The 20,877-nt window shown below is 44.1% G+C and overlaps 1 long non-coding RNA gene across 1 annotated transcript in view; it reads left to right on the plus strand.

Moving 5' to 3' along the window:
• LOC146357142 (uncharacterized) overlaps nucleotides 1-20,877 on the plus strand; it is a 78,204-nt gene that overhangs the window by 56,490 nt on the left and 837 nt on the right. The window contains exon 4 of the long non-coding RNA XR_014786606.1: nucleotides 19,711-20,766. This is a non-coding gene — a long non-coding RNA (uncharacterized LOC146357142). The remainder of the gene's footprint in view (nucleotides 1-19,710; nucleotides 20,767-20,877) is intronic.

Raw genomic sequence — 20,877 nt, forward strand, 5'->3', positions numbered from 1 at the left:
TTGTTAGATGTTCCACGAAAGTAGTTCTTCTCTCTCCCCCCTTTTCTAATGTCCAAAATGTAGGCCCATTTCTTATGTTTCAGGAGTGGAGTAGATGCCATTCCCCCCTGGCTCCATCTCATGTTACTCTGGTGATGTTTAAATGCAAGAAATCATGTGGGAAAGAATGGCAACATTCACACTAGGGATACACACATCTGTCATTTTTACTTTCTCCTATGTTCATTTTTTTAAAAATAAAATAATCTCGAGTTATTTCCATTAATAGGAGGGAGGATTGTTCCACACTACTCCTGTAACAAAAGAAGTGTCATTTTAGTATAAAATGCAGAGTAGGATGATGTGGGCTTGGGAATCTACAGAAGCACAGCAAGATGCTGTATACTGAATTGGACCACTGATCTGTGTCAGGGCTGTACAGTGGGGGGGGGGTAGTGATCTGGAGAGATGCAGGGTCCAAGAATAAGGACTGAAGAGTAATCAGGATGCAAGGGAAAATCAGAAGGCAGGACTGGAGAACAAGCCAGGAGTCAGAGCTCAGAACCAAAAGTAAGACATGTTGCTCATGTGAGGCCAAGCTGAAAGAGGAAGGCTTTTATATACCATGCCAGCCAGAAGGATCTAATGGTCAGCCTGGCTGGACAGAATCAGTCTGGAAGGTTCTTTGCTAAGAAGGCTCACAACTGAGGTTCAGTGAGTCACCACATCGGAGAGCTCCACAGAGTTCCAGCAGCTGCTAACAATCCCTGCTTAGCGTCGTCTCCACTGACTGGTGGTAGCTCTCCAGGGTTTCAGACAGGAGATTTTCTGAGTCTTACCTGCAGATATCAAGGGTTGAACTTTTTGCACACAAAACATGTTATCTGCCACTGAGTAGGGATGTCAGAGAAATCTGCAATAGAATCAAATGAGTTTGGATTTCTATGACTCCGACCCACGGATCCTGCAATGGACTGGCTTATTCTGTGTCACACAGATTCCATGGACTTGCAGACTGTTTAAAAAAAAACACCTTTCTGGAATTTTACACAAATTTAGTTGTAGAAAAATACCTAAAATAAAAAAGCCGCTCAAGAAAGCACATTTCCCCCATAGGCTAAAGCATGAATATGTACATTTTGGTGGGAGGGATTTGCACATTTGGGGGATTTGCACATTTTGGGGGATCTGCACATTTTTGCAGGTACGAATTTGCGCTTATTTGCAAATTGAGTTTACATAAATTCAGGGAACTGGGAAAAAAATCCAATTCTGTCAGTGAGTGGATGACAGAATGAAAGGGACTTGGCCATCTGTGAAATGCAGATGGAATAGATTTTACAAAATCCATGCATCACTACCACTGAGCTATGGTACTTCTATTGCCTCTGAGTAGAATAATAGCCCTCATACAGACTATGAAACAGGGAATCTTGTTAGAATAAGCTTTGAAACCTCTGAGCTTCAGGCAACTCTCTGTTGTTAACAGCTAAAAACAAATAGGAACTAAGAAACAAATCACACAGCAACAAAAATGGTTATGGATTTTTTAAAAATATATTTGTATGGACGCATTTGGAGAATGTTATAAAATTATTTTTCCCCCAGTGATGTATAACATTCATGTGGGAAGACTTTCAGCCTCTTGATTACTACTGCAAAGCAAGTGAAAATATTTTATATAAATAGAAGTAGTTCAGCTAATTGAATTCCAATCAACTCCCTTTATGAGGCATTTCTGCTGACTTGATCTGATCTCTCCCTGCCCTTTTCAGTAACACAGGCTGGCAGTCTATTTTTCACATTGATTTGTGGAAAGATCAGCAGAATTCCTTTGGAGTTAGGAGGGAAGGTGTTGTACAGAGCCCCACCCCACCCCTGCCACCGCCCAACAAACGAGCAAGTGAGATGCATTAAAGAAAGCCTGACTACCAGGCCTGTTTCTTTCCCATAGCTCCAATGTTAGAAGGCATGCTCTGCATTCATAACTTCAATCCCAAGCTTCTGCAGTTAAAAGAAGCTCGGGTGGAAAGACTGGAAAATACTTCCATTTGAGGCCCTGGAGAGCTACTTCCAGTCTCACAACAGTGGGTCAGAGAATTATCAGTGGTCCAACCCAGTATACATTACAGTCTATAAGACCCAATATTGCCTGTTAGTCTTTTCTCCAAACCACAATGAACAACCAGCACTCACACATCCAGTTGAGTCTGTCTGTCTGTCTGTCTGTCTATCTATCTTCATTAAACAAAAACCTACAGATTACAAAATAACAACCTCAGCACCAAAAAGCATGGAAATGGTGAGCTCACAAGCCTCAACACACATCCTCCCCAAAGAGGCAGAAAGAGAAAGTGCAAGTGAAATTCTCAATCTCCCAAAGCAAATGAACCATGCAGACAGGATGGAGAATATGGTATAAAGAGGTGACTCTGGGGTTTTCTATACACTTATCTAGGAGTAAGACCCATTGCACTCAATGGAATGTTCTGAGTAGACATGCATAGGATTGCACGGTAAGTCAAGCAGCAGCAATGATCAAACCCAGAGAAATCATGCTTTTTATTTAAAATCCATATTTAAATAAAGAGAAGGAGTACCACCTCCATCACCCCACCAAGCAAGCAAGCAAAGCAGCTTTATTGTAACCTGTAGGATTGTTGTGCTGGAAAATAAATGCTTTTCCTCCACACTGCAGTTATTCCCCTCCCTTCTCAATGTTCCAAATCAGCTGTTAGGTGGGTGAGAAAGAAAGATTCTACAGAGTCTGCACACCATTATGAGAGACCCATAGACTCTCATTCTATAAATAAAAAATATTTTTAAAAAGAGTAAATTGAATTTTTAAAAAATTATTCCACCATCTACAAGATAAAGGGAATAGGAAGCCATCAATATATAGAGAGTGAGGGCACAATCCTATCAAGATAGGCTGCCACCTCCGAACTTAGAGACGACCGCCTATCCAAAGCAAGGCAGGAGAGGCACCGAGGGGGGGGATCATTCCCACCGCACCTCTCCTGCCCTGCTATTTTATTTGTTTGTTTATTACATTTATAACCCACCATTTTTCCTCTTTAAGAAACCCAAGGTACATAATCCTCTTCCTCCATCTTATCCTCACAACAACAACCCTGTGAGGTAGGTTGGGCTGACAGTCTGTGACTGGCCCAAAGTCACCCAGTGAGCTTCCATAGCCGAGTGAGGACTAGAACCTGAATCACCCGACTCCCACTATACCACATGGGCTCTCTATTTTCCACTGGACAGCTGTTTTCGGCTGTCTAGCCACGGGGTCCGACTGGGAGAGGATGTGTCATACACGCAGCTCCGCTTTCAGCCCCAGAACGCCCTCACCCCTGCCCCTTTTCAGTTGCTCCATGCTCCTCTTCCAAGCACAAAGGACGGGGCTTCTCTGCGTTGCCTGTGAGGCAGCGTGGACATGGGGGGAGGCCGGCCCCAAGGTCAGTTCCTGGAAAAGAGCATATCCTATGGCCCTCTAAACAGTGTCTAGTGGCCATAGGATTGCTCTCTAAGTAAGCTATACCTTCTTCAGAAATCATGAGCAAATCTGAGTCGCCAATGTGTTTTTCAAACACTTTTGAGTAAGAAAGGCTTTTTTTTCCCCTTTAACTGCTCTTTCTCCCTCATTTTTAACCAATCTTCCTGAAATTTTCAGGTTATGTAAAAGTGACATTTCTTTCTGGCACATGTACATTTCAGAAAGATGGATGAAACCTTTCCAATTTTATTAAGGTTAGACCGACCTATCCAATTCCCTTTTACAGTGGTTGAACTCTTATTTTATTGATGGAGCCTTAACTACCAGCCACAATTGTAGCTGGTGTGTATGTGTGCGTGTGTGTGTGTGTGTACACACGCACACATACTAGTTGCTTGACTGCTGGTTGTTTATTGTAGTTTGGTTTAAAATATCATGCACATCATATTGGCTGTGTATCAGTTTATTAATTATTTGTTCATTACTGTAGAAAGAGGTAGCAGAAGCAAAGTTCAGCAATATTCCCTTTTCAGGTTGGCTTCAGGTTAGGGATGGATGGAACACTTACCTTCCATTCCGTTCTGTTTCCGCTGGGGGGGGAGGTGCTCTGTCCCTCCCCCTGGAATCCTCGATGGGGGGGAGGCGATCCGGTCCTCCCCCCCGGAATCCTGGCCGGCCGGCTCCGCTCTGCGGCCAAGCCATGGAGCTGCAGGCTGGCTTCGGCCGCCTGCAGCCGGACATCTGGCCACTGGGCAGCCCTGCAGGGACACAAATGGTGGCTGTCATAGCTGCCGCCATTTGCGTCCCTGTATTTAGCCGTGATAGGCTACGTAAATGCTTATGTAGCCTTTCACAGCAGGGGGAAAAAACCCAGCGTACGCAAATGGCGGTAGCCACCGCCATTTGCGTACGCTGTTTTTTTTCCCCCCTGCCGTGATAGGCTACGTAAATACTTACGTAGCCTATCACGGCCTCCGCAGGGACACAAATGGTGTCCCTGCGTTAGCTGTGATAGGCTACATAAGTATTTACGTAGCCTATCACAGCTATGAAGAGGAAGCGAATGGTGGCCGAAGGACGGCCGCCATTCACAAAGCAGCACAGATGGGAGTAGGTAAGTTCTCTGTTTCGTGTGCCTTTTGTGGGTTGAGGGCGGCGGGGACTTCATCCCATGCACCTTTCGTTGGTTGGGAGGATGGGAGCTTCATTCTGCGATGGATTTCGGGTGGGAATACCAGTGCATTTGGCCTCACCAAGATCCGTCACGGAATTCTCTGACATCCCTACTCCAGGTTTTGGTGAACCTTGGACTAGAGATGTGTGAATCAGCAAAACTTAAGCTTGCCGGAGTTCTTTAAATACCTTCTTGAAGCTTGCTCTGACTTGAGTCCATATCAGATTGCAGGCTTTGTGTTTTACTTTCTGCATGAAAATCCATAGATTTTCATGCGTATTTTTCCAAATGTACACATCAATTGTGCACATCACTGAAATGTATGTATACTTCTCCCATTGATTAAAGTATATATGTGTGCATTTTTCAAATGTTAGCATGCTGTTGAATGCATGTTTTTTTTTTTTTGAGGGGGGTATCTGCAAATCACGCTGCAAACTAGGAAATTTAGTCTTCGACCGCAGATTACGTCCAAGTCCATGTTCAGTCTGGAGGGTGTGAACATGGAAAATTGTGATGAAAAAATGAACTGAAATGTAGTTCTTCTCATACATCCCCACTGTGGATGCCTCCATCCTCGCCCCATTACTATGCCCAACCCACTGCCCAGCAGCGGTATTGCTCCAGCTGCCAGCTTTGCATCCCTTATGGGCTTACTCAGCTGTCACTCAGTTCCCAGCCCATCTCAACACTGCTTTTGCCACCACTACTGCTATTATTACTGCAGCTGTTGAGCAAGCCCGCTTGCAAGTCGGGGGCAAGTGGCTACAGGTATGCTGCTAAGGGTCCAAGTGCCAATGGATGCCTGGGGGGTGGAGAGAGAGAGAGAGAGAGAGAGAGAGATCAGCTCTAGTGGACACTGCCCCAGCAAATGCCCCAGTATGCTGGATGCTGATGCAGATGCAGATCCTTTTCTATGGGTAGGTTGGCTTTGAATCCCCCCCCCCCAGTGGCATGCACTTCAAAGTAAGCATTGTAGGGTTGGGTTGCACAGTTACCAAGAATATGGCCCATTTTCCCTAGACTATTCATTGGAAAATTGTATTAAATAAATTAGGGATGTCAGAGAAATCCACTGCGGATTCAGATGAGGAATCCACAGCGGATCGGACCACTTACCTCCGCTTCAGGAGGACTGGAGGTGGAACGGCATTCGGCTGCTTCTTGCCAGCCAGAGCCGCTAGCCTTCTCCCTGTACCTACCGATTGCCATGTCTTTTTTTTTTTTAGAGGCAATCAGGAGGATGTGCCCATAGACTTATACACAAGTAGAGTCATGAATCTTGCATCTATATGTCCATAGGCTTATACGCAAGATTCACGGCTCTATTTTGCGTATAAGTCTATGGGCACATCTGAACGCCATTTCTTATTTTTAATTGGCAGGAGGGAAGGTAAGCAGCCCCCAAGCCAGCTCCCCCCCCCGGAATCTGAGTGGAGCAGAACCTCTCTGGAGGATTCCAGGGGAGGGGGAGGAACAGATTGCCTCCCCCCCCCCACGGATGCCTCACCGGAACAGACGGTGGGGAATCCGTACTCCCCTAAAATAAATACATAGGGTTGTCTGTCTTGGGGAAATATGCCCCATTTTGGGTCCACTGGATCCCCGCAGTGCCCCCACCTCAGCCTGCACTTGCAAACTGAGCCATGGGGTTTTGCCAGCTCAGCCCCCCAGACTCCAGCTTGCTCATCTGTGAGCTGGCCTGACTCAGCTTTTTTTAATTGTTAAATTGCCAAAGTCATAATTTGTGCAAAATCACAGCTCTACTTAGACCATTTATGCCTGTGATTTTGCACAAATCGCACTAATTACAGCTGTAATTTTGCATAACTCACAATTTCCACAAATATTTACTGCCCGGATTTTGCACAAATCACAATTTCTTCAAATAAAAAACAGCCGAAAAAAGTACAAGCTGGTCTGACTCAATATGCGCCAAGTCAGTCCGGCTCACAGATGAATGAGTCAGAGTACGGGGGGGGGGGGCAATCCAGCGAAAATTCACTGAACTCTACCCCCCAACCGGATTCCTCTGACATCCCTATTTCTGAATCGCCTTTTGGTCCAGAAGGCAACTTACAATTTAAAACTTTAAAAGAACTTAGAAACTTGGAACATAACACATAACACAATTAAAAACAATTTAATTTTTTGGGGGGAAGCAATATTTAAAACAGAGAGCAGAGCTAATACATTTAAAATTACCTGAAAGCCATGCAGAGGTGTGTGTTTTTTAAAGATTTAATGGCACATCTGAAATCTGAGAGCACTTTCTCCCTTACCTATGGCCTGATTGGAGTCCACCAGGAGAAGAGCCTTCAGTGTGGCAGCCCCCTTTCTTTGGAACTCCCTGCCCCCGGAGGTCAGGCAGGCACTAACACTGCATTGTTTCTGACATCTCCTGAAGAAAACAGCACTCTTCCAGGAAGCATTCCTTAATTGACCACTTATAGTTTTGATTGGCATTGTGTTTTTAAACAAGTATAATTTTAACGTGGTGTTTTAATTTTTTTATTCTTTTACTGTTTTGTTTTTTGTGTTCACCGCTCCAAAATCTGTTCTAGATATGGAGATGTATATTCATATTGCAAATAAATAAAATTAAATTAAAAAAAAAAAAATGAAACTAAGCAACAAGGGGCCAGTCTAAGCTGATTACAGAGAGAGTCCATGTGTCACCACAGAGAAGACCCTGTCCCATGTCCCTACCTCAACACAGCCTCTCCTGATGATGGGACATTCAAAAGGGCCTCTGAAGCAGGTCTTAAATTATGGTTCTTAAGAGTATTCTGCTCAGTTTTTCATTTTTCCTACATTAAGTTTACTCCATTCACCACACCAGTTTGTGAGTTTTAATATCCACACCAAAATATGTACACATGATTATACACATTGAGCAAAATGTACTCCTTTCGTGTGTGCTTTTGTAAACGTACGCTTTTTGAACAAGTTATTTTCCCTTATATAATGTGGTTTTGTGTTCACTTATCCATATTATATGCATTTTGGTTTGCACATTCTTTGGTTTGCGAACTACACTGCAAGAATCAGGAGAGTGTGAAACTGAATACTGCATTTTTCACTGCATTTTTGTTCGTGTGTAGGTTTGAGAAGTGTGTAGGTTTAAGAAGCTCACATTGAAATGTGAATCCAAATGAATTTATCACCTTTCTCCAAGAAATAGTTTGCCCTTGTAGGGCAGCTTCCTTTCTCCATAATTGTATAGGTCCTTTTTCAAGCTGCTATGATCAAACCACGGCACCTATAGGCAACCCAGAAAGATAATGAAACCTGTCTCAGGAGCCCTACAGTAAAATACACTTCTCCACTATATTATTAAATAATAACACTTTGGATCTGGTTGTGATAAACCATTAATGTTATTTGACTGTTTAACAGTATAGTTGCTTATATTTTTCCTTTGCCAAAAATGATACTGAAGGAATGTGTAATCTTTTGTGATGAATGTTATATTCTAAATGTCAACTCATGTTACTCAAGAGAGTTCCAAAATGTTGCTGGGGTCAGTATTTGAGGCATGCTTTGTGGCGTACTGTTCCTAATTACCCAAGAGGTTTTGTTTGGATTTCCTGAGAGCAGCACAATTTAACCAGAAATCACTTGAGCATTAATAAATATCTCAGTGCATTTTAAACTAACTTAACTGGTTCTCAGAAAGAAGTATGAATTATGCAGAGAGCATTTTACAAGAACTGAGTGAGACATTTACATGTTTCAACTTAGGTTCCCTTTGGAGGCTTCAGTGAATGGAAGACAAAAGTGGCTGAAATCTGGACAGCTTAATATTATGAGCCTCTTTCAGGCATTCACCTGAAAACATGAGGGCTAAAATTAGGATGGGCAGAGGGGGCGCTCATGCTAGCTCCACCCCCAAGGTCCCTGTCCATTCCACCCCCAACATTCTCTTGTTTAGCATGAAGGTCTGAAGGGGGCCTAAAAATGTATGTTGAGTGAATGTGCTAAAAAATGCCTCCCTGGGATCAGGAAAGGCTTGCAAAAGTCAGGGGTGGAGCAGATGGCGAACGTGCATGTGGAGACATTGGAGGTGGAACCTGGTCCCCACTGAGCTGAGAGAGACATTTTTGGTTTTGTTTGTTGTTATTAAAAGTCCTTTTAACAAGGAGGAGGAGGAGGAGGAGGAGGAGGAGGACAAGGACGAGGAGGTGGAGGTGGAGAAGGAGAAGGAGAACTCAGCTCTCAGGCACCCAGCAGTCAGCAGCACAGGAAAGCCCAAGGACAGAATAGGGGAAAATGGAAAAAGAAAGACAGAGTACACCCCTCGGCCACCTCTTTTCAGTAAAGTAAGCACTGAAGCCCCACACCCAGAGAAAGTTCTGCAAAATTCTCAACATCCCAGTGACAGAGGCAGAAAAGCCACTGCCTCTTTCACAGGGAAATGAAGAGGTTGCAAAAGGGCAGGCAGGGTTTCCACACAGCACTATGTGATACAGTAGGTATTTCAAGATGGATGAAGCAAAGTTTTTCCTTCCCTAGGATGGAAAAATACTTCAAGTTGGCCTTCCAAATAAGACACTCCTATATTGCCTGCACACAATCTATCACTCTGCCGCTCCAATCAGTTCTACATATTTTCCAAACACTCTGCATTGCCCTGCATCCTCCTGTCTCCTGAAAACCATGCCATAGGATGAGAATGTTGGCAGGCCATGCATCGCCTGATTAAATAAAGGCTGACTTACGGAGGATCCAAGTCTGTTGCTAAGAGAAGCAGTTTATGTCCAGAAGCAGATAAGGAATTGCAGAGTCAGCAGGTAAGGAGATCACATATAGATCTTCCAGGCATTAAAATAAGTGAAATAGAAGCCTCATATCTGCACTGTAGCCCGTTAATCTAGGGTCATTGGAAGGTGAATCTGAAGGTCAGCATAATCACCATTCTCTCATATGTCTTCTCCATGTTGCAAAATCCATTTGTGATTCCTAAATAAGGTTTTAATGAGATTTTAATGGCACGTTGGACACACTTCAGTATCCAGAGATGTGGCATCATGTCTAGGAATATCATTATGTAGATTAATTATCAGTAGTGGTCAGCTATCATTAGAGGTACGTGAAAATGAAACCATGGTATATGAAATTTATGGGCTGAGAGACCTGAAAATTAATGTATATTAAACAAAAAGCTACCAATGGGGCACTTCAAATGTTTCTTTTTCAGTGAGGTTTTCTTTTAACAATGTCATCTATTTCTTGTTGCCTTTGAAAAGACTGTGACTGGAGAAAGAAATCTACTGCAATAATATTCAAAGCAATAATATTTCTCCATGGCTGTAACAAATAAAGCAGCTTTAATTCAGTTCCATATCGGAGTTGGAGAGACTCGTGGAGCTTTAAGCCACAAGAGATAGAACCCATTCGGACCATTTTCGTTATCTATGAGTTTATTTATGTATTTATTTATGTTTGTATACGACTCCATATCTATAACAGATTTCGGAGCAGTGAACACGAGATAAAACAACAAAAGGATAAAAAGATTAAAACACCAGATTTAAATTATGCTATTTTTAAAAACAGAATACCAATGGAAATTGTGAATAGTCAATTAGGGAATGCTTCTTGGAACAGTGCTGTTTTCAGGAGGCACTAGAAACAGCACAGTGTTGGTATCTGTTGTGATCCAGTGGCTTCAGTTGCAAAACACACACACAACAGGTTTCCCAATGTATTGTATGAGAGGACAACTAGACCTGCAGGACAGAGAATTAACACAAGTGCAGTGTTTTAATACAGAGTTGCTCTTGAAGATTGCTTGGCATGTGCAACAGTGCCAGGATTGCCTGAGCAATCCAGTGACTCTCCTGCACTGTGCTGCAACTCTCTTCCATAGCTGCACTGCTTGGGAACAGCCACAAAAGAAATGGGAATTAAGATGTGCCAGGGGGTATTTCAAACTGCCCTCCCCCAATTTTGCTCCAGAGTATCACCAAGGTGACACTCTACATCTGCACCTACATGTATAGATACTGTACCTTCTCTACATCTGATCTACATCTACTACACCGAGAAAAAAATCAAACAAACCAGGAAGTTTACTGAGTCCCTGGTGGGTCACTCTGTATGGCTAATGTCTTCAGCTGATAGGGGGCGCAAGCTATGCAGGCCTGGCATAGGGGATGAAAGTGAAGCTCATTAACTAGTGTCAGGGCTCAGTCACAGGCAGCGATCTGTGGTGCATCAGCAGCAGCCCAGTAATGAGGAACCATGGACCAAGCTGATAGTCAGGACTTAAGAGTATGCCAGAACCCAAGGACAAACCAGGAGCCAGGATCGGAAAGGAATCTAAAAGGACAAACCAGGAGGTAGACTGAGGAGAATAGGGATGTCCAGATTGTGTAAAGCCCATTCTGTCTGTGTTTCGTGGACTGTTGGGCACCTTTTCTCCTGTCATCCATCCATCGACAGAAGGGGGGGAGGGGTGTTTCTGAATTTGTGCAAATCCACAGTTGTGCAAATGCACATGTGCAAAAAAATCCAAATTCCCCCCAAATGCATATTTTCATTCTTTAACCTTTGGGGGAAGTGCACATTTGGGGCCGGGTTTTGTTTTGGGTTTTTTGCATATTTTTCTACGATGAAATTCGTGCAAAATTCAGGGAAGTTAGAAAACTGGTCCTCAAGTCTGTGGAATCCACCCGACAGGGGAAAAGCTGTTCTGCTGCGGAATCTGGTCAGATTCATGAAAAACTGAACCCATTTGGTTCCATTGCTGATTTCTCTGACATCCCTAGAGGAGAAAGCCAGATGTAGGGATGGACGAAAGTCACTTACCTGGTCCCGCAGCTTGCTTCGTGGTGGGGGGGAGGCGTTCTGTTCCTCCCTGACAAAATTCTGGCCGGGGGGGAGGCGCCCCATCCCTCCGGCCGAAATTCTGACCGGGGGGGAGGCGCCCCGTCCCTCTGGCTGTGAATCTTCCTGGCCGGCCGGGATGCAAATGGCGGCAGCTGTAGCCGCCGCCATTTGCGTTCCTGCAGTCAGCCGCATGATAGGCTACGTAAATCCTTACGTAGCCTATCACGGCTGATTTGGGGGGGAGCACTATTTGCTTTGCCCTTATTTTCGCCCTAGTCTACGTAAATCTTTATGTAGACTACACATGCCCAAATAAGGACATGGGCGCTGCCATTTGCGTACGCACTTTTTTTTTTTCCAAAGTCAGCCGTGATAGGCTACGTAAGGATTTACGTAGCCTATCATGGTGTTTTTGGAAAATTTAGCCATGATAGGCTACACAAATCTTTACGTAGCCTATCACGTTTGTTGTTGTTGGTTTTTTTACTGGGAAATGGCGGTGGCGGCAGCCGGTCGGAAGACCGGCCGCTGCCGCCGCACCACTGCTGGGAGCTGCCAGCACCAGGGACATTCAACAGAGGTAAGTCCCATTCCGGGGGGGGGGCGAGGGGGCGGTGGAGAATTTCTCCAGCAATTTTGGGGGGCCGAATACATTGGCATTCGGCCTCCCGGAGATTCGTGGAGAAATTCTCCACCATCCCTAGCCAGATGTCAGGACAACCAAAGGATTCAGGAATGCACCAGAACTCAGAGATAACTTGTTGATTAAATAAAGCTGATGTGGAACAGGAAGCCCTCTTATAGTCCTTCCTATGCAGGATGGGTGGAGTTAGTCCAGGGCCTGGAAATACTAAACTACCTAAGCAGATGCTGGACATGTAGTTCAGTGGCTCACCACAGGAGGCAGCCACACACAAGGCCACAGACCACAGACAGCCCTACTATTAGGCAGGGTGAAGCAGTTGCCTCAGGCGGCAGATGCTGGGAGGTGGCAGCAAGGTGTTGGAGGAAAGAGCTGTGTCTCTCACAGCCTGCCCTGTGTTCCCTAACCTAGCCTGCTGCCTTCAGGTTCAATGGAAAATGTTGTTCCATCACCAGTGTTGAAGAAACAGTCTAGTCAGCTTTTGTATGTGGAATGGGAGAGGGTGCCATCTTGTCCTTCACCTCAGGCAGCAAAATATCTTCGGCCAGCCTTGCCACAGACTTCCAGCTAGAGCTCTAGCCACTCCTGATAGTTACCAGTCACTTTCTCTGCAAACAGTTGAATTGAGAAAGAATGACCATTTCACAACAATGTTGCTGCAGCACAATGTGGAGACTGGGAAGAAGAGAAGGTCTAGCAAAACATTTTAATCTGACATTCAGTTAGGTCCCATTCATAGAGAGGCTTTCCCATGCATCTCTGTTGACAGCCTTTATCTCCATGAATGACTAAAGCTCTGTTCAGACTCCATGACTATAGCACAGAAGATAAAGAATTATGTTTACAAACAGATGTCCTAGTTTGCTACGTATTGCACTTAGACCACAAGAAAGGAGACTGGCCTTGAGGTGGTACTAAATAGAAAGATAACCATAGGAATCCCAGTGTGTTTCCACAACATGTTGCTGTCTTTTTCTGCAGAGTTATTTTTTTGAAGCCTCCCTCTAAAAGCAGGGGTGCACAACCTGCACCCCTAAGGCTTCACTAAAGCCCCCATAAGTGCCATGACTCCGTCACTGAATCCATCCACCCCACAGCCTATGCTCTCTACTTCTTCCCCCAGAGAGCCTCATACAGATCACACTTCCCTTCTGCTGCTAGCACCAAGGGGGGAAAAAACTGAATCAAGATTGCTGGGATGTGTGTTTGTGTGCATGCATGTGTGTATATATGTATGTGTATGCATGTGCATGTATATATGTGTGTTCATGTATGTGTGTGTATGTGCAGCCCCTAACCCACCCACCCCCAAGCCAGAGTAGCATGTGGCCCCGGGGGTTAAGAAGGTTGTGCACCCCTACTCTAGAAGGATCTCTTTCAAGATAGGTGCTTGAGAAGCCATTGTCTGATGCAATCCACAGTTATGCTGAAAAGAGTGTAATGCTTGCTTCAACTGTGGAATGGAAAAATGACTTTTGGGGGGCAGTGTATGGGCTGTTCTTAGAAGACTATGATAAATAGCCCGTTAATGTGCCAGAGAAGTTCAAGGCCACAGTTCAGAGGAAATTATGCCAAGAGCACAAAAGGCAAGCATTCCAGGTTTGAGAGAACTCTCTCAGGAACACCCAGCCAGTTCTTTTCAATGCTCAGGTCCTTCTAGAGCTTTGAGACTAAAGGTTGGCACCCACTTTCCATCATATGTCCACAGTCATTCATGCTGGGCTTGTGTCTGCATCCTTTTATCTGCCTCATGTCATTCTTACTACCCCATCCAGACCATCAATGAACTAGCGATGTACGAAAATCACTTACCTTTCGGTGATTATGCTGATGGTGTGGGGGGAGGCGTTCCATCCCTCCCCCCAGAATCCTCGCCGGGGGAGGAGGCGCTCGGTTCCTTCCCCCCCCCCCAGAATCCTGGCTGGCCGGCTGTGCTCCGCAGCGATTCTGCGGAGCCGCCAGCCGGCTCCACCAGCAGCCGGACATCTGGCTGCTGGCTAGCAGGGACACAAATGGCGGCGCCCGTAGCCGCCGCCGTTTGCGTCCCTGCAGTCAGCCATGATAGGCTATGTAAATGTTTACATAGCCTATCATGGCTGATTAAAAAAACAAACAAACGTGTACGCAAATGGCGGCGCCCGTGGGCACCGCCATTTGCGTTCCTTATTTTGGCATGTCAAAATACGTCAAGATTTATGTAGACTAAGATGGCGAAAATAAGGGGAACGCAAATAGCGTAGCATCAAAACTCTGGTGAAAGAGACTGCTAGAGGTGAGAATTTCCGAGTATTTTCTCCTTGGGGAGGAGGACAGGGTTTCTATATTTTTTAAGTATAGGCAATTCTTGAGGGGTCTTCTTTCTTTTATAAAATTCTCTTTAAACACCCCCCTGCACTTGCAGGAGCCCAGGACTCTTCTCCAGCCCAGCAGTTCTTTCTGAACTCCCAGGAGACCATGTGACCTCTCCCTTTCCAATAGGCATTCAGAAAGAACTCCTGGCTAGAGAAGACTCCTGAAAGTGCAGGGGGTGTTTTAAAAAATAATCGAAGCCTCCTCAAGAATTGCCTACCCTTTAAAAAGTTATGTGGAAACCCTGTCCCCATTCCCAAGGAGAAAAGTCTCTGAAATTCTCCCATTCCCTGCAAAAGAGGCAGAAAAAACAATGCCTCTTTCACAGGGAGATAAAAAGTTCCCAAGTTAGGGGGCAGGTTTCAGCACAGCACTAAAAGAAAAAAAGCTTTAAAATAATCCCCTTTTGTTGTGGCTGCACCTCCAACATTCCTTTTAAAAGACACCACTGATTTTACATTTAAAAGGGCCTTTTTCCCCTGCCACCATGCTGCTGAATTTCAGTGGTGTGCTGGTGGCAGGACAAGTAGGTGCCTCAATAAAGGTCCGGGGGGGAGGCACATGTGACCCTTGATGTAAAGGTCTGCGTAATGCCTATGCATACGTACAACTGAAGCTGGAGAAAGGATATGCACATACAGTCATGAAGTATAGGCTAATGGTATTCTTTAGGCTTCATCCTCCTTCCTGAGCTACTAGGAGTTAAGACATCTGAGTGGGGATGTGTCTGTAAATTTGAGATGTGTGTCAAAGCAAAACTCGAGGTCATTGAAGTTTTCCACTTAAAAGCCCATTCCATCTCATGTCCCTATCAGATTGTGAGCTTTGTTTTTGTCTTTTTGCATGAAAATCTGAGTACATTTTTGTTAGGAAGGTCTGTCACTGTGAAATCCAGTCCTATTTGGGCCCAATGGATTTCCGTGGCATGACTAACTTGGCTTGCATTTCTGAGCTGAGCCACAGGTTTTCCCCAAGCCCCTGGGATTTTACATATTTATTATGTGTGGAGTTTTGCACAAATTAGAGCAGGAATTTGGGCAAATTTTCATAATTTGTCCAAATAGCGACCATGCTTTGTGCAATTTGTGCAAATTACACTAATTTGCACAACATTCAGCCTTAATTTGTGCAAAGTTAAAAACATGGAAAATCCACTAACTGCCCTGACTCAATGTGGGCCAAGACAGGCTACAAAGCAGAAAATGGACCAAAGTCCAGGGGACCAAACCAATGGAAGCTCATCAAGCTCCCCCCAACCACAGACACAGATTTCTCTGACATCCTTTATTTTTGTGGATGTTTTCCCAAATGTATGCATCCATTCTGCACATCTTTGAAATTTGCACATTCTTTCTGCCATTGATTAAAGCATGTGTGTGGTAGGGATGGCGGAGAATTCTGCCACGGATTTCAGTGAGGCCGAATGCACTGGCATTCAGCCCCCCGAAATCCGTGGTGGAATGGCCTGCTCCCCCTGCCCCCCCATGGATCCCCCCCGAGATGAGACTTACCTGGGGCAGATGTTCCGGATGGTGGCGGCTCCAGCGGCAGCTTCAGTGGCGGCGGCTGGTCTTCCGACCAGCTGCCCCCGCTGCCGCCATTTGCAGTCTGGGCTTTTGTTGTTGTTGTTTTGTTTTTTTACCCAGATGTGATAGGCTACATAAAGACTTACGTAGCCTATCATGTCTGGGTAAAAAAAAAAGAAATTCCATGGAGTTTATGTAAATATTTATGTAGGCTAAAACGGCGAATCAAAAAGGAGTGCAAATAGCACCCACTACGCTATTTGCGTTCCCCTTTATTTTCGCCGTAATAGTCTACGTAAATATTTACATAGACTAAAACGGCGAAAAATAAGGAACGCAAATGGCGGCTGCCGTAGCCACCGCCATTTGCGTATGCATTTTTTTTTTTTACTTTGCCGTGGTAGGCTACGTAAATATTTACGTAGCCTATCACGGTTAAATACAGGGACGCAAATGGCAGCAGCTGCAGCAGCCACCATTTGCGTCCCTGCTGCCCAGCAGCCAGATGTCCGGCTGCTGGCGGAGCCGGCCGATGTCTCTGCAGAATCCCAGCGGAGCGGAGCTGGCCGGGCAGGATTCCAGGGGGAGGGATGGAGTGCCTCCCCCCCCCCGTCGAGGATTCCGGGAGGAGGGACGGAGTGCCTCCCCCCCACCGCGAAGCAGATCCGAGAAACGGTAAGTGACTTTCGTACATCCCTAGTGTGTGCGCATTTTTCAAAGGTATACATTTTATATTTTTTAACTGTATGCACACTGTAAAACACATTTTGCAGGGGTGGTGGTGTCATCAAATCACATTGCAAGCTTGGAAATGTACAGACTTTGACCACAGGTTGTGTATGAGTCTGTGTTTAGTCCACTAAATGTGAACTGGATAGGTCCTGAGAAAAAAATGAAGAATTTTCTCATACTTCCCTTCTGTAGACTCTACTGCACACACATGAACACTAGGGCACAGCCTGCCATGGTTTCACACTGTGAAGCTGGTGCAGTTCATTTTGTATGGCTAAGTATAATTCAATTATGTTTTTCTAGTATATCTTTAAACAAAACAATAAATGTCCTCATTTAACCATTCCTGGGCTGTGCTGTGGCTAAGTTAGTTCTTCCTTTATTGTTTAAACATGAAATACCAGTGCAATGCTATCCTCCCACACATAGCCTCCAACCCCTGTCCAGATAGTTAATGTTGCTGAATGTGTTTAAGCTGCAGCTAGTCTGTAAAAAGTACAAGCAGACACAATGTGAGATTAAACATTAAATATAGATCAATTCCATTCATAGATTTAAGCAAAGGGAGATATTGTGAGGAGGAATAGCTGTAGCAGCATGTAATGTGAATGGTGAAGGGAACAGTTTTGTTGTGCGCCATCATTTTTAATGCATATAATATAACATGAAATCTATTGTAGCTTAGGGCGCAATCCTATCTTGATAGTTAGCAGCTTCTGAAGTCAGAGGCTGCCAAGTATCCAGTGCAGGGAGGCCAGAGCACAGAGGCGATCCTTGTCTCCATGCTCTGGCCACCCCACATTTTCCAGTGTGGCTTCGGGGAAGGGGAGGGAAGGAGGCAACCATGCACATAGGAAGCTACATACAGCAGCTTCCACAGTCTCCTCCACTCCCTGCCCCTGGGACCACACCCTTTTCTCCATCTCCATACTCCGTTTCCAAACTGCACTGGTTACAAGGGGGTGGGGAGCATGGTTTCTGGGCTCCATGGTCAAAGCCCTGGTTCCAACCTTGGGTCCCAGAAATTGAAATAACCTATGCCCCTCTGTCAGGGTTCCCCTTATGACCTGGACCCCCTGAGCAACTCCTTAAGGATCTTTTGCCTCCTTAAGAGTCCTACCTTCCTTCTTTTGAAACCTCTTCCTAATAATGTGGGGTTTAGGTTGTAGACACAGGGTGATTGACACTCTAGGCACAGGGTTTAACCACAACATTTTACTGGAAAATTAAAGAATGCAAATCACAACTAAAGGTATTTATACAATAGAACTGATTGATATAAAAGGAATTCAGAGAAAAAATAAAGCTATACTTAGACTTCTCCAGGCTGCTTCTTCCTGCTCCCTCTTCAGGCTCTGTTCTCCCTGACTCTGCTCTTACTACTCTAGTCTTTCTGACTCTCTCTTTTTATACCCTCCTCACCCAAAACTGAAAGTACACTTTCAAACCTGAAGAAATGAAACTTAACTGGGAAAATGAAACTACCCCTCTCAGGGATACTCCCTCCCAACAACAGAAATCCCAGGCCTCTAAGCCTGACCTTTTTTCCCTTTGCCTCTGTAGGCCTCAAACCTTCACACCCCCAAATGTTGACCAGGGAACATAGGATTGTGCCCTTAATATATTTATTTTAATTGTCCATCAGTGTATTTCTACTAGTTACATTTCTTTATTGGGAATTATAATATGAAAATTGACAAAAAAGAATAGAAACAATGGTTTTAAATTTAAAACATGAAAATGTTATGAACTGTCTTAGAGATTGTATTTAGTCACTAGATATTTGGAGGAGAAGACATTTGGAGGCATTTATTCTGTGTCTCCAGGTGAAATGCCCAAACTCCAAAATGAGCCCCCAAAAATGTCTGAAAGGATCCTGGTCGTAGTTGAGACACAATGATGTCAGGCCAATGAGCCTACTGCACCCATCTTGACATTAGGAATATATGACAAACTCATTTCAGTTTTTTTTTTTATCAGGATTTACCCAGTTTGCACCTTCTGGACAGAACACAGACTCAGACACAATCTGTGGTCTAAGTCCATCCATTTCCAAACTTTCAATTTGATTCAGTTTGAAAAATGCACATGTAAAATGCATACATTTGAAAAAATGCACATAAACACACTTCAATCAATGCTTGTGGTTTCCTAGTTGACAGCTGGTTGGCCACTGTGTGAAGTGTGAACACAATGCTGGACTAGATAGACACTTGGTGTAATCCAGCATGGCTCTTCTTACGTTCTTATGGAGAAAAATATGCACATTTCAAAGATGTGCACAACTGATGCATACATTTGAAAAAAATTCACCAAAATACACACAGATTTACATGTGAAAAGAAAAAAACAAGAAAAAAACAAGCTTGCAATCTGATTCTGACTTGGGTTGGATTGGAATGAGCTTCGAGATGGAACTCGGAGAACTTTGGCGAGCTTGAGTTTTGCTGATTCCCACATCCCTACATGGCTTAGACTGGGCCTTCCACATGACTATCTGCCCCTCAGACGATTCATTGTCATGCTTTTAGGGGGAAGCTCACAAATATTTATTCTTTACTTTGGATTTTAATGCTCTTTTAAGAATGATATCTTTTAGTGGTTGGAGTTTTACGGCTATTGTTAAATGTTCCAGAGATTTGTGTTTATTAGATTTTCTTCTTCAGAACTATGCCTTTGGGGGGCAGGGTAACTTCAGGGACACTTCTGAAAGTGCAACCATTTTGAAGGGAAGCATGAGTGTACATGAACATAAAATTTGAATCCGGTGGTCTATCCCATAAGGATAAATAAAACAGATTTGAAGAAGTAGTCCAATTGTTACACAGGACAAAATGAAAGAGCTGGGGGAATGAACTATCTATACGCATAGTGTCTGATAAGTTGATAACAAAGTCATTTCAAGAATCTAGTCCACATAGCACTGAGGAAAAGGGAGAGACTATAAATACACTTATTCTTGCCTTTGTAGAGAAATGAAGGCGCTTGACCTATGGAAGATTCTATACAAATGCCGAAAAGAAGATGGAAAGGAAAAGGTCTGATTTCATCTCCTTGAAGGCCAGTGACCTCAGTGAATCCAAAATTACTATGATCAAATAGCTATACAAAGATTCAAAGATGAAAAAAGGATTTCTTCCAAGGAAGATCTAGAGGTCATTTAAACTTCAAAGCAAATATCCACCATGTCTCAAAAGCCTGGCATTTAGATGAAACTGGTGCTTAAAACCAAAGGGAAACAAAAAAGAATTGGTATTAGCAGAAGGAGGTGATTTGTACTTTTGCATATTAACAGATCTAACATGAGACCAGTTCTATGCAGCTACTTCTCAATGTCTATATTCAGTGTAATTTCACCTTCAGAAATTGTACAATAACACAAATGGTAATAGCAAAATTGGTGGCACTCACCTCACCTAAAACTCTGTTTAGTTTTCTCATTGACTGGGGGCCAAACTAAGAGTTCAGGAAACCACATATAGCTATGCATGCCAGTTTTCCCTACTCTCCTGCAGTCACACATGACCTCGATTCAGATCAGGATTGTGGCACTTCAGGTAGGAGGGGTTAAACCTTTTAGCTACCGGTATTTTTCATGAAATTCCACACCCACCCATCTGGGCGGGGGGGGGGGTAAAAAAAGGAAACTGCCTCCATAAACTCCAAATGTTTCTGCTCTCCCAACATTTAGTTTGACCCTGGATGGCAAATCCCAGAGAAACAGCCATATTTATACCATACTGCAGTGGAACTTCTAAAGAAGAGTCATAGTGGATTATACATTCAATTATATACAAACCAACTGAATTCTAGCTTATATTTTTTTTTCTATCTGGCTTATGGGTTTACAACTGGCAGTTTAATAGCTCTTGGATATTTTAAAGCTAAACTTACTATTAAACCATGAATATAGGGTACAGAACTACAGAACTGTTTAAGTTCTGTCACAAAATATCACTTCTCTGGGAGTATGGTACTTGCACCCACAAATTATCTGACTAATTTAACAATCTCCAAATTTAGAAAAGCCTTAATATTAGTTTGATTTAGGGCATAATCCTTTGGGGATAAGCAGCTGCCATCAAACTCAGAGGCAACCACCTATCCAATGCAGGGTGAGCAGAGCGCAGAGGGTTCT

The sequence above is a fragment of the Heloderma suspectum genome, chromosome 1 (genome assembly GCF_057233095.1).
Source record: "Heloderma suspectum isolate Gila_16-S chromosome 1, 16-S_ref, whole genome shotgun sequence".
Lineage (NCBI taxonomy): Eukaryota > Metazoa > Chordata > Lepidosauria > Squamata > Helodermatidae > Heloderma > Heloderma suspectum.